A 16,971-nucleotide genomic window follows, 5' to 3' on the forward strand; every position below is an offset into this window, starting at 1 on the left:
TTTTCGTTAATTCTTATTCGTTAGCTCTTTCCTTTGTTGTTAAGTTCAAGTCACATATCTTTTAAACTGCGTACAAATTCAATTGTTACTCTTTTGAGTATATATATATGCGTTTGGTTGTGAAGGTATCACGACTCACCTCTAGAAGAGGTAGAAAAATTGAGAAAAAATATTCTAAATATTCTATGCCTTACTCAGAAATCTACTCCTGATGTTATGGTAATATTTTTTGTCATGACACTAGCCATGTCAAAGTAATATTTGATAGTACAAAATCAATTAAGGGCTCCTGAAGAGCTAACTATTTATCTAGAAGATCATGACACTAGTACTATCCAAAAAATATGTGATTATGGAAAATAAACTAAAGACTCCTGAAGAGCTTATATACTATTACATCATTTGTTTGAGATTGAAGTTGTTATGATCGTAACACAAGTTGTAGTAACCCTGAAGTTTACTAAAGTAAATGGCTATCATATTGAAGATATAAATGATTGGAGGATTAAATATCTTCAAAATCATAGTAGGTAAGAAATATCTATTTGAAAGGTTACACGCCTTATTCTCCAAATTGTACTACAAATATAAGCATGATGAAACTACATGTCACAGTAAACCAGAAGTTTATTGGTTTTAAAAAAAAAATTCATTACATAGTAAACCAGATGTTTACTAAAACAAATAGTACATGGCATGGTAAACTTGAAGTTTCCTAGTATAAATAATTTCATTAATCGGCATGATCGATTTGGCCATCCCGATTCAAATATGATGTGCAAATTAAGTATTTGAAATATATTGAAGATTCTTCAAAAAATTATTTTTGTTGCTTGTTCTCATGATAAGTTGATTATACTGGCTAATATTGAGATTGAATTCCTTAAATTTTGAAAAAATATAAAAGGTGAATATGGGCTCGTTCACCTTTCATGTAATGACTTAAATAGATATCTATGAGACGGTCACATGTGTGTTTATTGTCAACCTGAAGATTGACATTACAAAATTATTTTCTCAAAATAATTGAGTTAAGAGTATAATTTTCAGATTATGTAAGCAAGACAATTCATCTTGATAATGCTAGTTTATATCCAAGCTGGTTTGGCGTTAAATGCCTCTAATATATAACCAAACCATTGTTTATGAGAACAAAGCTTCATGTGTTGGTCTGAAATATGATATATTGCATACAACATCACTTGTATGATTCAGACCAATAAATTATGATAAATTCTCCCCTCACAATTGGTTCAGGCTCAGGAACCAGATATTTCCATCTAACAGTTTTATGTGTGGTATATGAGTAATTAATTTACCATGATGCACAAAGATGGATTACCCCAAAGAAGATAGGATATATGTTAGGTTTTCTAACATAAGGGGGAGGAATAAGCAGTAATGAAATATGTTATAAATTATGATTCGTACGATCCTCATTCAAAGATAATTCAAGTCAAGTGATGATTTATACGATCCTCATTCAAAGATAATTTAAGTCAAGTGCTAGAAGAATTTGCTGAGCCAAAATTAATTTCTAATTTCAGCTACAAAATGCTCATATTAAATTAATGCCCCTGAAGGACAGAGTCTACAACATGCATGAAGCGTGTTAGATCAATCGGTTTCAAATGAAATAATTCTTGAAAAGGGAGAGGAGAAAATGATCAAAATGATCATTATAAGAAGGTAACGTGCTCTTGATGAGCCTACGACATAACACTTCATGAAACCTCACGAGAGGTTTAGGTACCTAAAAATATTGGAAGTGATGAGATCCCAATAAGTTATGTCACATTGGAAATCGATACAAATGATATATCGTCAACATACAATATAGCGTAATATTGTAAAAGGTGTGAGGATCTACGTCTATAAAGCATGCTAACATAGACATTATTACCAAGTGAAATGAATCATTTTGGTAAGATTCAAGCTTATTGGACCTGCAGTCCAGACAACAGAAAATGTCACACATTTAAATATTAATGGATATTATAACTTGACAAAATTTATATGAAAATTATTGAAGAATTTTAAATGCCTGAAGCATATACAGGTTCTAAAAATCTATTCACAATTCTTATGTGGATTAAATCAAGCAAGGTGAATTTGATTTTATCATAATGAGTATTCATTGACTAAACGTACACATGACTCTACTATCCTTATATCTTTATGAGTGTAAATTGATTACTTGAATATGATTCGAACTCTCGAAGAGTTTCCACAAGTAATAGATTATCTGCTGAAAGAAGTTGAAATGATAAACTTGTAGAATTCTTTGGTCCTGAAATGTCATATCTTTATGCAATTGATGCATTTATATATTTTGCTATGACTATAAGGGATTATAGTCATACGTTTTTGTTCTACATGACAGTCAAATCATATAAAGACAACATATGTTTATAAAGCAAGTCAGGAATGCCCTTGGAGTGATTTCAACAATATTATATACCAATGCAACTCTATCTAAAGACTGAAGATGCAGCAGCATACATAGCCCAACTAAAAAGAGGATTCGTAAAAGCACAAGGCATGTTTCACCAAAGTTTTCTTCACACACAATCTCCAAAAGAATGGTGATATCAACGTGCAACACATTCATTCGAGTGATAATATGGCTGATTTATTCACCAAGTCTCTACCAACTACAACTTTCGAGAAGATGGTGCACAAGATTTGAATGTGAAGATTCAAATTTTTGGATTGAAGTTCTCATCAGGGGGAGTTAATACGCGTTGTACTCTTTTTCCCTTTTAAGGTTCTTGTCCCACACTACAACATTGTGTATCTACAGCTACGAAGTACGTTGTAGCTACACTTTAGCCACAACCTTTTGTTCTATAGCATTCGCAGAGCGTAGCTAAAAGTTAGCTACAAACTTTACATGATTTGTGGTTAAGGACTAATACTTATTGCTACAGATTTTTTTGTGTTGTAGCTGTAATGGTAAAAAAACATTGCCACGAAAAATATACTTATAGCAAGTGATTTTATTCTTTTGCCACGACAAACAAAATTTGTAGCTAGCCACAAGGTATTGTGTTGTAGCAAAATATTTAATTTATTTGCCACGCAAACTCAAAATTTGTGGCTATTTTTACTATCTAGTCTCGTGGCAATAGTACCCATATTTAGTTACGAATCAAGAAATTCATAGCTATGATTTGAAGTATTTGCCACAAACATTTTTATATTGTAGCTAAAAATATATACCTTTAGCCATGAAATATATAAAATTATAGCTAAAATGTTTCTCATTTGCTACGGAAAGTGAAATTTTATAGGGCAATTATAAATTTAGCTACACACTCAACAATTCCATTATTACTAAAAATTAAAGAATTTTCCGCAATCATTGTTAGTAACAAGAATTTTATAAACGAATTCATTTTTTTTAATTCCGAAACACTTTCAAGTTACAGATAATTATACTTGATCAATAAAAAAAAAAGTTAACTAATAATTGTATTTTTCTATTTCACATAGTCATAATACACAATTTTTGTGACACCATCTTGTTTGAGTCCAAAGCTGCATATTCTCCCTGTTTCTCTCCTGCCACGGTCTTCAACTGCACCTTAGCTTGATCAACATCTTGTCTTAGTTTGTCACTTATATGCTTTCATTCCACAAATCTGTCGGTTAACAATGATAAATTATTTTAGCGCTAAGAAGCAGAAACAATTAAATATATGCATGTGTACATAGAAATTCAAGCGAAAAAGAAAGTCTAATAAGATAATTCTATTACCAAAAGATTTAACAGAGTAAAAAAAGAAAAAGTGCAAAGCACAAAAAAATGTATACAAACCTGTAGACTTTTTAAATTTCTTAAAAAGATCTTCTCCCCAATATTGTATAGTAGCTTTGTTGTTGCAATCGACGAACTATGACTCCTACCAGCATTATTACACCTTTAAAATCTTCAAAATCTCACTCACTAATAAAAAAATAAGGCACGATATCAATAAAATTGTTAGAATAAGACCGAACTCAAAAACTAGAGTGAAATAGGTGTGAGCCAAGATTCAAAAATCTTAAAGTATAAAGATATGAGCATACTTTGAATATAAAGCAATGGATTCTATCTTGCTTCTTTTTTATCTTTTTCATTGTTCACTTTTCGGGACTTAAACCCATAAATTCTCACGAACTAGTGGCCAGTTGGCGATCTAGGGCTTCAATTGATTTGCTTTTATCAAGTGAAAGAGAAACCAATTGTTGAAGAACGGTATAAGAAAGTGGGGAAGGGTATGTGGCTGGAGGGATTTAGGTTTGAGAAATTGGGCTTTAATTTGTGTTTCCTTTACCTTTCTTACTATAAAAGTAACGGAAGTAGGTAATAACGAAAATTACCTAATGCAAAGCAATAATTATGAATATATACTTTACTTTAAGTAAACGGAAAAATTCAACTATTTATATGGAATAAATATTATAGTAAAATATGTATTCCTTCAAAATTGTTTAAAGTCAGATATTCAAATTTAATTAAATATAATTACAAGTGTACTAAATTGTATTTGAAACTTAAAAAGAATTATGTATTATGAATTGTGATATATTAGTTAGTTTTCTTATAAACTCTTAAATTAATCATATTAAATTATTTACTATTTTGAAATAATTCCTAATAATATCAAAAAGGTGTTATATAATATCAAATTTTCATTTGTTAGATTCAGTGTATAATTTAATTTATGAAAATTAATAAGATAGTACATGACCATTACAATGCAATTGGTAAAAAAACTATAGTTGTTATTAATAAGATACATTCAAACCTCTCTACAATGGCAGTGTTTGTCCGAAATTTCATGGTTGTTATAGTGAGGTTTTATTATGTATGTATACCAGCATCTGATATTTAGATCTTATTTAGCTGTTATAACCAAAAGCACACAAAAAATTATTTTTCTATATTTTTTATGTTATAACGTTAAAAAAATACTCGTTAAATTTAAAATCTCAATTGATTTTCATATTTCATTAATTAAAAAATGAAAAGACTAATAAATTACTAATAAATCCATAACTAGTTGAACTACACCAATAACAAAATTAAAATCTAAGAAACATGTGCATTTAAAATTAGTTGAAAATTTAAACATTTCAAGTTTGATGTAAGAATTCTACAATTGTAGGTTATTTCTTAAATTTCAGTCCCTTAGTGATAATTTAACACTTGAAGTGATTTTAAAATTTTGTAAGACTAAACCAGATTATTGTGAGAAATATATATTTTTTTCCTTTTAGATATTCATACTTGAAATTTACTATGTATATGACATCAATGATGATTATCATAAATATTTAAATATTTTATTTATTCACACATAATATATTTCTTACAAAATATCATTACGCAATATTTGAGTATGACTATTATAGAGAGATGATTTTACAAAGAGTGTACCTCTATAATGAATGTCACTGCTGTTATAGGTAGAATGTTGTTATAGAGAAGTAAAATATAACATGTAAAATCGGTTCCGGAGAAAATCGGGTTGTTATAGTGAAATATTATTATAACGAATGGCAATTATATAAAGATTTGACTGTACAATTTTCTTAACATTATAAAAATTTAATTGGAACTTACATCTAATAGTGTAATGACCCGTTTGGTCGTCATAATTCTTTCGGCATTTTTGCCCCTTTCCGAGCATTGATTAGCTCACTTGTGACTTGAAGGGACCGTTGACACACTTCCTGAGGTGTCTAGACTAGATTCGGGCAACTTTTGTGAAAATATAGGCTTAACGTGAAAAATGGCTGACCCAAAGTTGACTTTTGGGCAAACGAACCTTTTTCGAAATTCTGTCGATTCCGAGAGGTCTGGATGGTCATTTAGAACTTGTATGTGTATTTGGTTCAGTTCCCAATGGACTTGGATGCATTTCGGGACTTTGGATGGGAAATTGGAATTAAGGCATCAGGGGTTGACTATGTAGGACTATGTGTTTGGTACATGAGCAGATGGCCTCGGGAATTAGTCGAAAAATCGGATCGAAAGGTGAAACTTAGGCTAAGTTTCTGGTGTCTAGTGCCCGTTTTGGCGGCACCAGCACCGCAACCCAGCAGCGGCACCACTGGAGCGGTAGCCCTACCACTGAAGCGGTCCGAGCCATTTAGGCTTAACCGCTGAAGCGGTTAGATGACCGCTGGGGCGGTCCATGTACTGCTAAAGCGGGTGAGGGACAGTTAATAATATTAATGAAGTGTTAAAAATCCCTAGACCCTCATTTTGTCCCATTTCAATATTTGAGCTTGAAGAAACTGCTCTTAAGGATATTTGGAGGAAAATCTTGGAGGTAATTCCTACTCATTTCTTCCCTTCCCTTTAACAATCCCTTGGAGGTGAAATTTGAAGGAGGGTTTTAATGAACTTTCCCTTAGGCTCATGTATGAGGAAATTGATGATGATTATGCTAAAATTTGATGAATCTAAGCTTATTAATCATGTATCTTCCACTTTTAACGTTGAATTTCTGATTTGGAGATTTAGGATTTATACCCAATTTGGGGGTTTTGCTTGAAATCAGAATTTAGGCTAATCCTTGGGCTAAATCAATAATTAATGGTTGGGTTATGATCACCTAGTACTTAATTTGATAATTTGCCTCTGAATTTCTCGTTTTGCCCTTGTGGGCCCGTTCCCTCAATTTCTAAGGTTAAAATGGACCGAATTGAAATAGTAACAATATTAGTATCATTATTCATGAATTCTAATATCAAATTCAATTATGCTTAGACTACTTTGGTTCCAAGGTTCAGCGGAAGGGCAAAGCAAAGGAGTGACTTGTTGGTGTTGCGGTTCGGCAGTCCAGGTAGGTTATGACTTACCTTTGGTGAGACTTCGTATAGCGAAGCACATATTTAAATTATGATGTCGGAGATAGGATGTAAACCTTCGGGTATGCAGTCGGGTTGGATATTGCCTTTGGTTGGGCCCTGTTGTGTGTTAGGACTAGCCACCCCGTTATGTGTGTTAATTGTTCCATTGTGATGGTTTGCTGCCATGAGTAGTTGGAAGATATCGAAATCTGTGTTATTGTCTTGACTGAGATAGGATTGATATACCGTTGTTGGTATTTGAACTATGACACATTGTTGGCGTACCCGTTGTTGGTACTTGTGATATTGATATACTGTTGGCATACCATTGTTGGTACTTGTGATACTGATATACTATTGGCATACTACTGTTAGTATTGTGATATGATACATTGTTGGTGTACCCCTTCGTTGGTACTTGTGATATTGAACTTGATTGTTGATAATTGATATACGCATTGCACACATTCATGATGCATGGCCGATACCCAGTGATGATCCGGTTTCGTTGATTATACGAAATTTATATTTGATAAACTCTTTTACTTGAGTGATTATGAAAAGGCCGATGTCCGAAGATCAATTTCGAAATCGTTGATTGTATGAAACTGATATTTGATAAAGTCTTTTACTTGAGTGATTATAAAAATGCCGATGTCCGAAGATCAATTCCGGAATCATTGATTATGTCAGACTGATATTTGACAGACTCTTTTACTTGAGTGATTGTGAGATGGCTGATGATCAATTCCGGCATCGTTGTTTTATGACCGATTCCAATGATATCCCGAAATCATTGTTAGTGCATGGACTCCGCGGGTCCCCCAGGGTGGTGCCATTGAGACTCCTCCTGTGAGCAATTAGCCAGGGTCCCGTCTGTCTGTTGGGCTAAGATTCGGGACGGGTGGCACTTAGACTTCGCGAGTCACGCTGAGTTGTGCTACCGAGACATTGATATTTCTGTCCGGAGTACAGGTTGTCACCTCATCTTCATGGCATTACATTGCATTCATTCCATCATTGCTTTCACGACCCATTTTAGCCTAGGTCATGCGGGCGCCTACCATTCCCACCTCGGTAGGCGAACCCTTAACTCAATGTTCACAATCAATAAATATAATAAAATAGCGGAAGAAGTAAATGATGTAAGTCTCACAATATAATATAATATAGATAAGTGCGGAAGTAAATGAATCCACCCCAGTATCTGGTCTAGTCATACAAGAGCATCTAAATCCGAATAACTCTGTTCTGAATAGTAATACATAAAATGTCTCAAATCATGTCTTGATGGAAAAGTAAGACATAAACAATAGAAGAGTCTTCAAGGTAAGCGGACGCCATGCTCACCCTGGAAAACTCAAGCAGAAGCTGAGGAGTCGATCAGCCACGAGTCAGAGAAGTAGATCCATCCTGATACTCTGCATTCATAGAAGAATGCAGCAAGTGCAGGTCAGTACAAACAATAGTACTGGTGTCACGACGTGTCACGACCCAAACCGATGAGTCGTGACGAGCGTCTGACCTCTAGCGACCAAACATCCCTATACTCATATCTGAATCTTACTAAACATCAAGGGCCCATAATGGCATAAACTGGTCTCATAAAAGGGAAACATCAAAACTCTGTACAATCTGCATATATACACAACATGCAGAAGAACAATGAAAGCCAGCTAGGCTGCTACATATACTGTACACAAAAGAATAGAAGCCGACAAGGCTACATCATCTGACTACTACATACAATTGTCTACAGACCTCTACTGGAATGAAAGCTGTAGAAAGGACGGGACAGGGCCCCGTCATACCCATATGCATACACATCTCAAAAGGGTGGCATACCAAAACTGACTGCAGCTCCGGATCAAATGGAGCGTACTGACCACTGCTAGATCTAGAGGTCCTACTGAGCTGGACCACCTATCTGTCTACCTATACCTGCGGGCATGAACGCAGCCCCCCGAGCAACGGGGAGTCAGTACGGATAATGTACCGAGTATGTAAGGCATATGAACAACATATATACATAAGAATCATGGATAAGATCTGAACTCATAAACTGAAATGATTAACTGCATGTACTTGTATGAACTAGTATTTGCCTGTATCTGCATAGATCTGTATAACTGACAATGCCTCTATGGGCACATAATATGCATGCTCATGCCTATCAATGAGGGTTATACATCTATATATGTGTACCTGCATATATAACGCCTGTAAAGCCTCTATGGCATCTCATCATATCATATTGGCTCCTCTGTGGCTATAATCAATATCATCATCAATGTGCACCCGCTGATCAGGTGGTAATGCGTATATAACGCCTATCTCCCTTCTCATACCTGTCGCACCCCATTTTAATCCGGATGGATTTAGGGAGTATGACGATGATGATGATGAAAGGGAAAGAAAGGAGCGGGGGTAGGGAAAGGGAACGGCGTGGTGGGGATGATGACAAGAGAGGAGCGGCGGTGGTGGGGGTGAGTGCGGCGTGGTGGGGTGAAGCGAGATGAAGGAGAGGCGAGAAAGCGGAAAGAGAAAGAAGAGAAGGGAAAGGGGGAAGGGAGGCGCGGAGGAGAAAAAGAATAAAGGGAAACCCTAGGGGTTTCCCTTATGTTGGAGCTGATGCGGGTCGGACCCGGTATTTTTTGGACTGGGTCCATTTTTGGACTGAGTATTGAGAATGGGCTAAAATTAAAAACATAGACTGGGTTTAAAAATTGAGATAAAAGATATGGGCTAGTCCAAAAGATATTAGGAGTTAATCGGACTTTAATTTGGGATTCGGTAAGTCGAAATACGGACTGCGTGTAAGGAACAGTTTGTCTTCCAATATTTAAATAAGAGACTCATTTTGATTAACGATGTACTGAGAATGACATAATATCACATAATACCAAAATGTGTAATTATTAAAACTCGGGTAATAAAATTATATGATGTTATAATAGTCGTGCAATAATATTTTTTAAAAATTCACAGTAAAATAAAATACTATTATTTAATTATGCAAAGATAAATGCGATGCGTGTGCGTAAGCTGGTAAAATACTGAAATGATAAAAATTTGAATAATAATAATAATAATAATAATAAGTAACTGAAATATAATAATGAAGCCCCGATTTTGATAAAAGGCTAATAATCATAGTAAATACAATATATATATATTTTTTAATTTTCCACAAAATGTTAGGAGCATAAATAGGTATTTTGGAAGAGAGGCGGGACAAAATTGGGTGTCAACAACTTGTCCCTCTTTGCCCGGTAATGATGAAAAGAGTTGTCGGGCAAAGACGTTGACTCAATAGCCTATTTTGTCCCGGCTAAAGGAAACTTGAGAGGATTATGACCGAACTCCGGTCTCTGAGTTGCCTACATATCTCGGGCTGCACGAGAATCAGGTCGAGTGTAGTTCTGGAACAATTACGACACCTGAACCCGATTAGCGCGAATCTTGCAAAATATTGTCCCAGTGTTGAATTATGATAACACTGGGTATTATGATAGAGACTTGAGAATTCAATTGCTGGAATGCAAAAGAATACTTGTGATTAGAGACGAGTGTTCGAGGTAGATCCTTGACCCGTGTCGGAAAGTCTTATTATCCTTCCCGACAAATTGCCCCAGTTCGCTGCCGAAGAAATAGTTCCACGAGTTGATGTGTGATGCCAACTTCGATATTGTCAAAAAGCCAACAGCTAAAAACAATTTGTTAGCAATAAAGAAATATATGTGTAAATAAGACGAGGTTGGAGAAGTTACACTTGCAACCCCTGTTTTGAAAGTTGAATCCACATTCGGAGGTGGATGCCTGAACTGAAATATAAAATACCCGCATTCGGAGGTGGGCGCCTGAACTGAAATATAAGATACCCGCATTCGGAGGTGGGTGCCTGAACTTGGATATAAAATACCCGCATTCGGAGGTGGGTGCCTGAACTTTGAATATAAAATACCCGCATTCGGAGGTGGGTGCCTGAAATAAATATAAGATACCCGCATTCGGAGGTGGGTGCCTGGACTTGAATATAAAATACCCGCATTCGGAGGTGGGCGCCTGAAATAAATATAAGATACCCGCATTCGGAGGTGGGTGCCTGGACTTGAATATAAAATACCCGCATTCGGAGGTGGGTGCCTGAACTTTGAATATAAAGATACCCGCATTCGGAGGTGGGCGCCTGAACTGAAATATAAATCCACGTCCACTTCCACAGTTCAAAAATATAAATCCACGTCCGCATTTCACGGTACAAAAAATGTAAATCCACATCCACTTCCACAGTGCAGAAAAATAAATCCACGTCCACTTCCACAGTGCAAAAAATATAAATCCACGTCCGCATTTCACGGTACAAAAATGTAAATCCACATCCATTTCCACAGTGCAGAAAAATAAATCCACGTCCGCATTTCACGGTACAAAAAATGCAAATCCACATCCACTTCCACAGAGCAGAAAAATAAATCCACGTCCACTTCCACAGTGCAAAAAATATAAATTCACGTCCGCATTTCACGGTAAAAATGTAAATCTACATTCACTTCCACGTCCGTATTATACGGTACCAAAAATAAATTCACATCCACTTCCACGTCCGTATTATACGGTCCAACAAATAAATCCACATCCACTTTCGAAAAATAAATCCACATCCACTTTCCACGATGCAAGAAAAAAAATAAATCCACCTCCACTTTGAAAATAAATCCACTTCCACGTCCACAATGTTCATATGAATCCACATTTATGTCCACATCCTAGTCCACGTCTCGTTGTGACGGAAGTTAAATCTATAATTATCCCCACAATTTAATATACGACGCAAAATTTCGATCTTGTTACCTTATTAAAATACCACATTCTAAAAGAACTTTGTTAGCGACTTGAAATAAATAAATATGTATAAAGTGATAGCAAAATTGAGGAATTCAAACCAATAACGGATGACCAATGTCCGTATCTACTTTGGAGAAGGTTAAATCCATGATTATATGTACTTGATCCATCGAGAAATGCCACGAGCTAAAACAACTGTTAGTGATAAGAATATGTAAATAGCTGGGTTTGAAAGAGTTATGCTCACAGCCCTTGGTTGAGAAGATGAACTTGTGTCCACTGTTGCAATCGAAATTTCGTGACGAGTGGCATGACGACCACCGTTTAGCGCGAGCTACCTTTGCATCCACGTTGAAGAATGTTTGCCCTTTTGAAGAAAGCTAACTTTTCGATCACGCCCATAATTAAAGTTTTAAGATGAGTCGAATATGCACAACCTTCACGTTAATTGAACCTGTCTCATCAAAGAAAAATTGTGAGTTTAAAAGAAAATTGGTTGACTTGTGCAGGTCGGGGAACTTGGCCTTTGAATTGATCCTTGTTTCGGTCGCGTTCGCGTTCTTCGATACCTCATCCCATATTTTGCCTTGCCTGGGGAGTTTCAGTCATAAAAGTGTATTTTGCAAAAATAAGAATAACGAGATTTCGAAGGGAAATACTTAGTGGCTCTAATAGGTAAAATGATTAGGAAGACTCTATTTTTGAATTTATCCGCATTTTAGAAATATATGGATGGACTTTTATTTAAAATTGTTAAACATTTAAAACCACTTTTATGCTACTTCTAAAAATTTGTCCCAGTTTTCAGTCCTGAAGACACTTGGCTTTAAACGATTGAAAAGTGAGAACTTATAATGAAAGTTTTTGGAAGCGATTTGACCGATTTCAAAATTTTGTCCCAGTTTCAAGTCCTGGAGGCACTTGGTTCTAAACAATCGAAAAGTGAGAAAGTTGTAATGAAAATTTTTGAAAGTGATTTGACCGATTTCAAAAATTTGTCCCAGTTTCAAGATACTAGGACATATGAATTTAAAAAGTAGGAAGGCCAAAATCTTATATAAAAATCCTTATGTATTTTATAGGAACCAAAATGGTTGGACAAACCGAAGATATTAAAAATTTCAAAATAGAAGGGCCGAACCCACCTCGGGTTGCCTACGTATCCCAAAGGAATCAGGCCAGACGTAGTTCGTGAGCAAAATAAGAACTTTTCAGTTTTTGTTTTTTAATAAAAGTGAGGGCCGAACCCGATATGGGTTGCCTACGTATCCAAAAGGAAATCAGGCCACACGTAGTTCGACTCATACAACAAAACACTGAAATATTTTGAAAAAGTGGCCGAACCCGATGTGGGCTGTCTACGTATCCAACAGGAAGTCAGGCCAAACGTAGTTCCAACCACAAAACAAAGACGTTGAAATAATTTGAAAAGAGTGGCCGAACCCGATATGGGCTGCCTACGTATCCAACAGGAAGTCAGGCCAAACGTAGTTCGTTACATAACAAAAATGACAAACTCCGAATTCAAAAAGGCCGTAACAAAACATAGAGGCAGCATGACAAAAGGAACTAAATGTTCTAGTTGATGCCTCCGGCCTATTACAAAAGGAAATTTAAACTTAAATTACTGAAACTCCCGGCGGGCTGGGGCTAAGATAGAGGTCCAATTCTGCAACTCAGGTCCTGGCTCAACAGCCTATAAAGTCAATATTTCAGCAAAGTCTTTGATTATCACAGCATGATCATCTTCATCTTCCACGAACAGGTTCTTGATTCCCTCCACGATATCATCATAGGCAACCTCAATAATTAGATCTGAAGGTTTTGAGAAAGTTTGATCAATGGTAGGAATAGGTTTTGGCAATGGAACCTCTTTCTTTTTATTCTTTCGTGCTTTCTTCACTTCTTCCTCAGTTGGCTCATATCCCAAACCGAATGTAAACTGTTGCGTAGGGAGAACGACTGGCTCAACCCGCCCATTTAATGTCTTCCCTAGCCCAAATCCAGGTTGGTACCCATTTCTCAGCATTTCTTTTGCAACCATAATCGCGGCGCATGACCTTTTAAACTTTTGAGTTTGACAGACTTCACCCACTTTAGTGACATTCACAACCTCCCAAGCGTGGTAAGTTGCTCCATCGAACCCTCCTTCTGCCTCGATGAATGGGATGGATTGCTCTCGATAGAAAGACGTGTCCCCTTCTCCATGTATACATATTTGTCGCTGATCCCACTCGAATTTGACAGTTTGGTGCAAAGTAGATGGTACAGCTCCAGCCAGGTGGATCCACGGTCTTCCTAATAGCATGTTGTATGTCGTGGAGATATCAAGTACTTGGAAATCCATAATGAACTCAACAGGACCAATCAACACTTTCAACTCTATTTCTCCAATAGGGCGCCTTTGAGCCCCATCAAATGCTCGAATATTCACATCACTTGTCTTGAGCTCACTAACATTATATCCGATCTTCTTCAGACTTGTTAATGGACAGATGTTAAGTCCAGAACCCCCATCAATCAACACTTTAGCCACAAACATGTTACGACACTTGACAGTTATATAGAGCGCTTTGTTATGCATGCATCCTTCTGGCGGCAGTTCTTCATTATCGAAACTGATTCGATGACTGTCAAGCACGCGCTCGATCATCCCAGCTAGCGCCTCACTAGTTGTTTCACTTGGAACATATGCTTCATTCAAAATCCTCAACAGTGCATTTCTGTGCATATCTGAACTCAAAAGCAAAGAGAGAATAGGAATTTGAGCATTGGTCTTTTTCAACTGATCCACAACTGAGTACTCACTAGCTTTAATTTTCCTCAGAAATTCTTCTGCTTCGAATTCAGTCACGACCCTTTTGGGAGGTACGTTGGTTTCCTTAAGTTGCCCCAATCTAACTAGTTCTTCTGGAGAATAGCACCTCCCAGACCTTGTCATTCCTGACGTCTTAACCTTGTCAGTGATCGTGTCCTTTCCTCGACACTCCATCACAGTTTGTTGATAATTCCATGGTACGGCTTTTGTATCGAGCACTGGCAACTGATTTGGTGCTCGAACTACTTCCACAGGTATTGATGAAGCTCCTAATATCTCGACAGGCACACAACCCCTTATCACTACAGCCGGAGAAGCAACGGCTACAAAATCATGATCCTCCACACGATCCACAGGCACTATAAATTCGGCTGGGTCGTCAACATTTTCATCTATTCCAATCATATTTATCGTGGCCCCATCATGGGTCGGGAGTGGATTGTTAACCACATTTGGTGTTGGTGGTTTGACCGTGATCTGTTTTGCTTCAATAAGATCCTCAACCTTATGCTTCAATGCGTAACAACGATCAGTGGAATGGCCTTTTACCCCCGAATGATATGCACATGTTTTAGTGGGATCAAAGCTTCTGGGTAATGGATCTGGAATTCTACCTTCCACAGGATATACTAAGCCTGAAGCTTGCAGTCTTTCAAAAACAACGCTCAGTGGCTCTCCTAATGGTGTGAAATGGCGAAACGGTTTATTTGGGCGAGGTGCGGATGCATTGTTTGGATGATGAGTTTGTGATGGTGGAGTTGGATATGTTGGTGGTCGTGGAGCTCGATATGCTGGTTGTGTGTTGTAAACAGGGTAGGATATTTGTGGTGATTGAGGTTGGTAAGATGACAAAGCTTGGTCGTAGGGATGTGGAGAATATTGGAAATATTGTGAGTGGTGAGCGTTAGGCTGGTATCGCGGGGGTTGTTGATGGTGGTATGATGTGTTTCCCAAAGCCATTACCGATGCTGCTTCTTTCTCTTTTTTCTTTCTGTTCCCGAGAGTACCTGTTTGTATGGCCCTACTAGTAGACTGTAAAGCCGCAAGACTTGTTATTCTCCCTGTCTTAATGCCATCTTCAATCATGTCCCCGGCTTTGATCACCTCTGCAAAAGTTTTTCCACCCATTGTCACCAAACGTTCATAGTATTCCGGCTCTAGCGCTTGAATGAAGAAAGTAACCATTTCTGTCTCCTCCATGGGTGGGTGTACTCTAGATGCTTCTTCCCTCCACCGTATAGCATATTCTCGAAATGATTCGGTGAACTTCTTCTTCAACTTTGTAATTGAGATTCTGTCAGGAGCGATCTCAACATGAAACTTGTAGTGATCCACAAAAGCATTTGCCAAATCATCCCAAGTACGCCATTTGGTTGTATCTTGCTTAGAATACCACTCCAAGGCTTTTCCACTCAAACTCTGATTGAATAGTTTGACTCTTATCCCTTCATTCTTTCCTACGCCAATCAACTTTTCACAATAGACTTTCAAATGAAAGAAAGGGTTTCCCGACCCATCAAACTTCTCAAATTTCGGAATCTTGTAACCTGGTGGCAATTCTACCTCAGGGAATGCACATAATTCTTCATATCTCACGCTTTGATTACTACCCAGTCCACGCAAACTTCTCATGGCATCTTCCAAACTTTTGAGCTTTCTGTTTATCATTTCGTCATTAACTGACCGTGCCTCGTTCTCGACTTCGACATAATGATCAACATCTGTGCGACATTGTCCTTGGATTTGTGTCATGGGTGGAGCTGTGGTGTAAGTATATATGGGTGGAACTTGATGCGTATTGGTAACATCATGTGTCGGCGGTATGAACTGAGCTTTTGAAGAGGTGGCTGTAAATAAAAGGGGAGCATTTTGAGTGAGGGGTTCGGAACGAACCGGCTGGGAGGTGGTAAAATAATTTTCTTGGTTAAATTCGTCCAAATTTGGGAATGGAGGTGGCATAGGCAAAGTCTGACGAACCCCATGAGATGGAGTCATATGTGGTGGCGTTTGAGAAAATGACCGGTTGTGAAGTACCATGTGACTTAATTCAGCAACTCGTCGCTCCAGACGAGCAATGATCTCCAAATGTGTTTCTGGTTCATTAGAAGATGTGGGATCACTCGTGATCGGTAAACTAAGAGATGGCTCAGATGAAGTGGTTGCATTGATCAAACTTTGCTCCATTTTAGAACGAGTCTTTTTAGTTAACCAGATGATTAGTGATGAGTCAGAGTCTGATTTTTTGGCTCTAGACCGTGTGAAATATGGATGCTCCGCCAGTTCCCCTTTAGCACAAGTCAACCTTTTTATTTTGAAAAAATAAATTTTAAAAAGAAAAAAGATAAAACAAGAAAAAAGAAAAAAGAAAATGAGTCAGTATACGGTAAGGACATATTATTGCATATAAACACATTATTGCACATAATACATCGCGTTCTATAATGCAAGGGACCTCTTCA

The 16,971-nt window shown here is 37.1% G+C and overlaps 1 long non-coding RNA gene across 1 annotated transcript; it reads right to left on the reverse strand.

Moving 5' to 3' along the window:
* Window positions 1-3,523: 3,523 nt before the first annotated feature.
* LOC132642496 (uncharacterized) lies at window positions 3,524-4,308 on the reverse strand. The gene is made up of 3 exons (XR_009583199.1): window positions 4,072-4,308; window positions 3,821-3,949; window positions 3,524-3,644 (listed from the first exon to the last, which is right to left on the reverse strand). It is a non-coding gene; the product is annotated as an uncharacterized LOC132642496 (long non-coding RNA).
* Window positions 4,309-16,971: the final 12,663 nt, after the last annotated feature.

Source organism: Lycium barbarum, chromosome 5 (assembly GCF_019175385.1).
Source record: "Lycium barbarum isolate Lr01 chromosome 5, ASM1917538v2, whole genome shotgun sequence".
NCBI lineage: Eukaryota > Viridiplantae > Streptophyta > Magnoliopsida > Solanales > Solanaceae > Lycium > Lycium barbarum.